Raw genomic sequence first — 6602 nt, 5'->3', positions numbered from 1 at the left:
TAAGAGTTTGCATCGCCTCCAGTGAGACATCATGCTCCATACCAGACAGAAGGAAAGCAGCCATGAGTACAAGTGTACAGTGATCAAATGACTCAACTTGTGAAAATGCAGAAACCTGTAAACAGAAGGAGCTTGAACTGAGGCCCTTGACTCAGTTTATGGGAATGCATGTTCCAGGAAAGCAATTGCCCCGGGGAAATTGTTTTCATGGGGATTAATAAATGGAAGGCAATAGGATTGTGGTCCAAAAGGACCAGACTCCACTCTGAGCTGCTGACAGAATGTGAGCGTGTGACCACATAGTACTGGTTTTGCAAACATGAAGTGAAGATAAAGTGAGTCAGGGAGTACTGATTCATTCTCTAAATGCAGCAGAGGCCTTAGGATGTGTGGCATGACAGGAGGCGCTTGCAGCATTCCCTCAGAGAGTACTCCATAATTCTGTGAAGTTGAATATCCTGTGCTGAAATGGAGATTCCTGGATGTGGTAGATGCCAGAAACACAGGATGTGTGTTGGAGATTAGCTCTGTCTGGGTGGGATTGGCTTGTGGAGAGCTGTGGCACAGGGTTAGCTCCAGGCACAGATGGAAACTACTACTTTTCCAGAATATAAGTGTTTGGTTTCCAATATTCACATTGTTGTCCCAAAGTTACTTATATTTACAGATCCAGGAGATTCAATACCATCTTCTGGCTTCTATAGTCACTTCTATATATGATACATGTACACACTGAGAAAGAAACACGCACATGGATAACAATGAAAATAAATCAATGAAACTAAAAAGGAAGGCAGCATCTTTTCCAGTATTTCTTAAAGGATTCATTTATTTCCTCTTTAAAGTTATCTGTCATCATCATAAAATTGAATTTAAGGTCTTCTTCTTGTGCTTTGGCTGTATTGACATATTCAGGGCTTGTTCTTGCACAATAGTTGTATTCTGGTTGTTCTATATTGACCTAGTTCTTGTTTGTGTTCTTACCTATCCTTTAGTCATCTGTTTATCACTTGTGTTGCCTGGATGTCCTTGATACCAGCAGAACTCCTTGGGGAGGCAGGCAGAACCTGACAATGGATCTGTGAGAATAGGACATTGCTTCCTTCTGCTGTCTATGCCAGGCATTACTGGGAAAACTGTCAAATCTGTATGTATTTGGGGCCCCTGCAGTCCTCCGCAGGGAAGCAGGATGCTCCTGGGGTCCTGCATGGCTCCATAAGATGGCATGATGAGCTGTGTTCCATGTAACAGTAGTCAAGGGACTACACATAATTCACATTTATCGACCTCACCATGTGGACCCCACTCACTACCCCTTCTCCTTTATCCCTCCAAATCTTCCTATATACCTCTTAGGCTCCCTATAATATTCATGACTTCTTTGCTTTGTTTTTATATACACTCTTGTTATATGCATATATGTTTATATTCCTAGATACATGAGTAAATCCTAATCAGTGTTTGTGATTTCAGTGCTGACCATTTGATATTGGAAACCACTTGGTATCCTTTTCTCGGGGAATATGATTTCTCCCTCTCTCAGCTTTCCTTTCTTTCCTGTAATTCTTTCCTGGACAGTACAGGCTTTGAGGACTTTCCCAGCTCAATTTAGCATGTTTGTCATCTTGTCCAGTTCATTTTTAGGCAGTCACATTGGGGAGACTTTATAGGTATCACCTGAAAGTCATAGGAATTTGTACATTTAAGTGGTGTTGGAAATGTTCCAGTAGATAGATATGGCCCACAGTTAAAGGATAAGGCTACTCATCTCAAAAATTTTTGACTCATAATTGGTCCTATCTAAAAGAAATGTAGGGAGAAAAATATGCAGCAGAGACTGAAGGAAAGGCCATCTAAAGATCACACCAACTTGGGGTCCATCTCATGTGCAGACACCAAACTCTGATACTATTGCTGATATGCCAAGTTGTACTTGCAGAAAGGAGCCTGGCATGGCTGTCCTCTGAGTGCCTGACTAAGCCAGATGCAGTTACTCACATCCAACCATTGGACTGAGCCTTGGGACTCCTATGGAAGAATTAGGGCAAGGATTGAAGGAGCTGAAGGGCATTATAACCCTATAGGAGGAACAGCAGTAGCAATTAACCTGATCCTTCTGAGCTCTCAGGGATGAAGCCACCAACCAAAGAGCATACATAGGCCTCTATGTATGTAGCAGAGCACTTATTTGTCTGGCCTGAGTGGGACGGGATGCGCTTGGTCCTGTATAGGCTTGATTCTCCAGAGAAGGGAGAGGCTAGAGGGGTGAGGTAGGAGTGTGAGGGTGGGGGAGCACCTTCTAAGAGATGGAGAGGAAGGATGGGTTGAGGGGCTCATGGATGGAGGATTGGGAAGGGGAACAACATTTGAAATGTAAATAAATAAAATAATTTATAAAAAGTAATAAAAAATAAATCTTTAAAAAGGATTATAAAGATTGTGTCACTGAAGTAAATGCAGTTTTCCCTTCAAGATTAAATGTCTATGAGGCTGTGTAGAAAAGAATAAGACCAAGTCTTAGGACTTAAAAGTGGTGTGTTTGAATTTTAAGTTAACAATACAGTAATCTTTGGTGGCTAATTTTATTTTCCAACATGACAAGTATCAATAATCACTTGGGATACTGCACTATAGGTATACATATAGGGGCTATTTAGCTATGCATGGATACTTAAAATTCCTGTACATGATTATCTTGCTTGGTTTAATTGAAGTAAAAGGATCCTAGCTAAAGAAGGGATTGTACTGCTGAAATTGAGGCTTGGGTTAAAAAGCAGATGAATCTAACTGAGCAAAAATATCTATTTGCTTCTCTGTCCAACTACAACACAGCCTAAATGCTGCACAATCTTAAATTTTTTGTTTTCAAGTTACTCAGTTCATAGTATAAATTCAACCTCCTGGATGTTTTCATATCATGGACAGTATGCAGCTGCAATCCTCCATTAATCTCTGGTCATAGAACTCTAGGGATTTTTTATATAGCATCTAAGAACTCCTCCAAATTCACCAGCAGAGTACAACCAAATATGAAGAACACTACACTCAGCTTTATCTGTGCAACAACTTCACATATCTGGTACATATTTTCTATATTGATTACTTTCACAATACTATGACTAAAATTCCTGGCAGAAACAGGTTAAAGGAAGAAAAACCTCAGTGTGTGTCATGAATTCAAGAGTTTAATTATAGTAGACAGACCATGGCAGCATTTGTGAAGGCAGGTATTGGTGGCAGAAGATTCTCATATCACCAAGGTCAGCATTCATGACTGCGATGGAAGGCTAGATTAGAAGTGACCTATTTGACAGGAAGACTCCACTACCTAAAGGCTTATTACCCTCCAAAGTATCACCACCAGCATTCCAACATGAGACTTGGAGATAGAACTCTTAATATCATCCTCAACTAAATTTTAGGCATCATGAAGACAGTGAATTGTGTCTTCCTTTAAATAGCATGAGGTCTAAATGAAAATAAAGAGCCTTGAAAAGAATTATTTTTCAAGAATCTATTTTCAGTCATTCAGAATCAGTAGAAGCCCAACATAAGCAGCAGTAGCATTTAAACTTAACAGTCTAAATAAAATTTGAATTTTATGTTAAATAGCTCTTCAATTGTTTTCCTTTCTAATCTTTATTTCCAGTTCCAAGGACTCTTTTAATGTCCAATAGGCATCTATAATCCCTTGTTTAATTTATCTCAGTGTAGAAATTCTTTGAGTGATTTTGGCTCCTGGGCTTTCATTTTACTCTAATTTTTGGCTGCAAATGTATCTTTGATGTTCACCCTTTCACTATAGATCAGAAATAATTATAAAGCTGGTCTTCTACAAGTATCTGTATTTCTCTGGAGTTCTCATCATTTTGTGACAATTAAATAGACTCTTGGTTTTATTTTTGAAGTTTGTGAGAACAAGTATGAAGAAGGAACTTGAAGCAGCAAAGACAAAACCTTCTCCAAGAGACTTGTTCCGCACACCCATCCTACGTAAGCGGATATGTCTCCTGTCCTTTATGAGGTAGGCTTACAATGTGCCTATTGAAATAGTATAGAGACAGATTTTATCACTGAAAGATTTGAGGTAGAATATGATAATTTCTGCTGCTAGAAGTAGTCAAAGAGTTTTGAGTACAGCTACACTATATTTATTGCGCAGTGAGGAATGTATATATCCAGGCTTATTGCCACACTGTATTTACTGTGCAGTGAGGAATGTATATATCTAGGCTTATTGCCACACTGTACTTACTGTGCAGTGAGGAATGTATATATCCAGGCTTATTGCCATGCTTATGATGCTGATAATTCCAATCACGGTGGAAACTTGTCTCATTCCACTTCAAAGAAGATAAAAATTCCAATACAATGTACATAAATACATCCACCTCAAGAATATGTATAAACATAATAATGGAACCTTCATATAGGCGAATGTATGGAAAGACCCACCAGGTATACCACAAACCCACTAACACTTTCCAAACTTCAAGACTGTTTATGTGCTCCCTCATCACACAATGATTTTTGGTGGCTATACAATTATATCCTAGACATAAAAATCCCAAAAGCCAAAATGCCTTCATAGTAAAACTACTAGAATTTGGTTTCTTGTGCTATAGTATTAACACACCTTGAACATCAATTCCAAACATTTCGATATGTCATTTTTCTTTTTTTCACTACAGATATTTATTTACAGTGTCTGTTTTTGGCCTGTCAATTCACCTCCAACACCTGAGTTCTAATATTATCCTGTTGCAGTTTCTTGTTAGTACATTGGGCATATTAGTCAGTGTTATTGGACATTTTGTTCTTAATCACATGGGACGTAGGTTAACCCACCTGGTTACCATGTCCCTGATGGGAATCTTCATTCTGACTGCTATATTTGCACCTCAAGGTAAGGAAAGAGTACAAGGTAAGCAAAAAACTTCTGTCCTATTTTTTCAGGATTTATCATCCTTTACCTACAACAGATCAGAGCACTAATCAAACAATTTCTGATGAGTGTGCTGGAAACTTAAGGCACATACTCCACTAAGGAGCTGGATAAAAGCAGAAGTCAAATTTCAGTAAAGAGCATTTATTACAGTTAAAGTGTTTGGAACTGGAGTAATTTATTAGCATTATAGATTATTAATTTTTGCTCATTACATTTTGTATTCTAGTCATATATGTTTTAGACCTTATAATTCAACCCCATATTACATAAAAATGTCTGACCATCTGTATGTACTATGTATACCTATTGGGTTGTTAAAAAAGAAAATAAGTTTTGGTTGTATTGGAATATAGGAGATGTGTAGAGAAGAACAAGTAGAATGAAAAGTAAAAATCTCAAGGCTGAGTTCACAAACTTAAGTACCTACATGTAATAAGTAGTGGCAGCCATGTGGTCCACCAGCTTTGCTAGAATGCAGGATTTTAATATTTTTTTTAAATTCCATGATGATGGGTTCTATAACCTTGAACTCTCAGTTTCTCTCTCTTTGTCTTAGTCACTGTTCTATTCTGTCAAGAGACACCATGAGTAACAGAAAGTCTCATAAAAGAAAGCACTTAAATGGAGGTTTGCTTAATGTTTCAGTAATCTAGTTCACTGTCATCATAACAAGGAGCATGGCCACAGGAAAGCAGGGACCTGGTAAAGAAGCTAATATCTAAAACCTGATTCACAGACCAAGAGAGAGACTGGCGTGTGATGGCTTTTGATACCTCAAATTCCAACCTATGATGTAATTCCTTCAACACACCTACTTATCATTTTATTGTTTTCCAATAGTGGCACAGGGCCTGATGACTAAACATTCAAACCTATGAGTCTTGAGGGGCCATTCTTATTCAAACTACGACTTCCAATCTCTGGTCCTTAGGCATTCAGTCCAACTTCAAAAGTCCCCACAGTATATTGCTGTCTCAACACTGTTTAAAACTCCAAAGTTTAAGTCTATTTTGAGACTCACAGTAATCTCTTAACTCTAATCCTTTATAAATTCAAAATAAAAAGCAGATCACATCCAAAATACAATGACTCAGAATGTCCATTACTATTCCAAAAGGGAAGATAAAGAACATAAGGAGGAGCTACTGTCCCAAACAAATGAAAACCCACTCCTTTTATATGTCTGATGTCAAATTCATTTTTGATTCCAAACTCCTTTCATCCTTGCTTGCTGTAACCCATTTCTATGTCTTTGGTTGGTTCCACTGCTGCTCTGCAGCTCACCTTAGTATGTATGACCCTGACATCTTCAACATCTTTAGGTCTCAATGAAACCCAGGATTTATGTTCATAGCTTCAGACAGTGGTCTCGTGGTCTCCATCAGGGAACTACCTGTCACATGCTTGGTATCAGGTGTTTTCCTCAGTCATGGAGGTAGATTTAACCACCTCATTTTTATACCCTTCACTTTTAATCTAGATACAATTGGCTAAACATATCAAGTTTGGCTGCTTGATGGGGTTGGAACTTGGCCACCTTATTTAGTTATAGTATCACTAGCTTCATTTTTCTTTAAATAATTTTGAAAAGTTGGAAGCATAGCTACTTTAGTGCTTACACTGAGGTTATCACTCCATTTATTCCACTAAGCAT

General features: G+C 38.2%; 1 pseudogene; it reads left to right on the top strand.

The window, feature by feature from the left end:
* The window catches only part of LOC116101400, a 13535-nt pseudogene that overhangs the window by 2114 nt on the left and 4819 nt on the right, over positions 1-6602 (top strand).

Source organism: Mastomys coucha, unplaced genomic scaffold, assembly GCF_008632895.1.
Source record: "Mastomys coucha isolate ucsf_1 unplaced genomic scaffold, UCSF_Mcou_1 pScaffold21, whole genome shotgun sequence".
Taxonomy (NCBI): Eukaryota; Metazoa; Chordata; class Mammalia; order Rodentia; family Muridae; genus Mastomys; species Mastomys coucha.
This window is presented reverse-complemented; position numbering and strand designations above follow the sequence as displayed.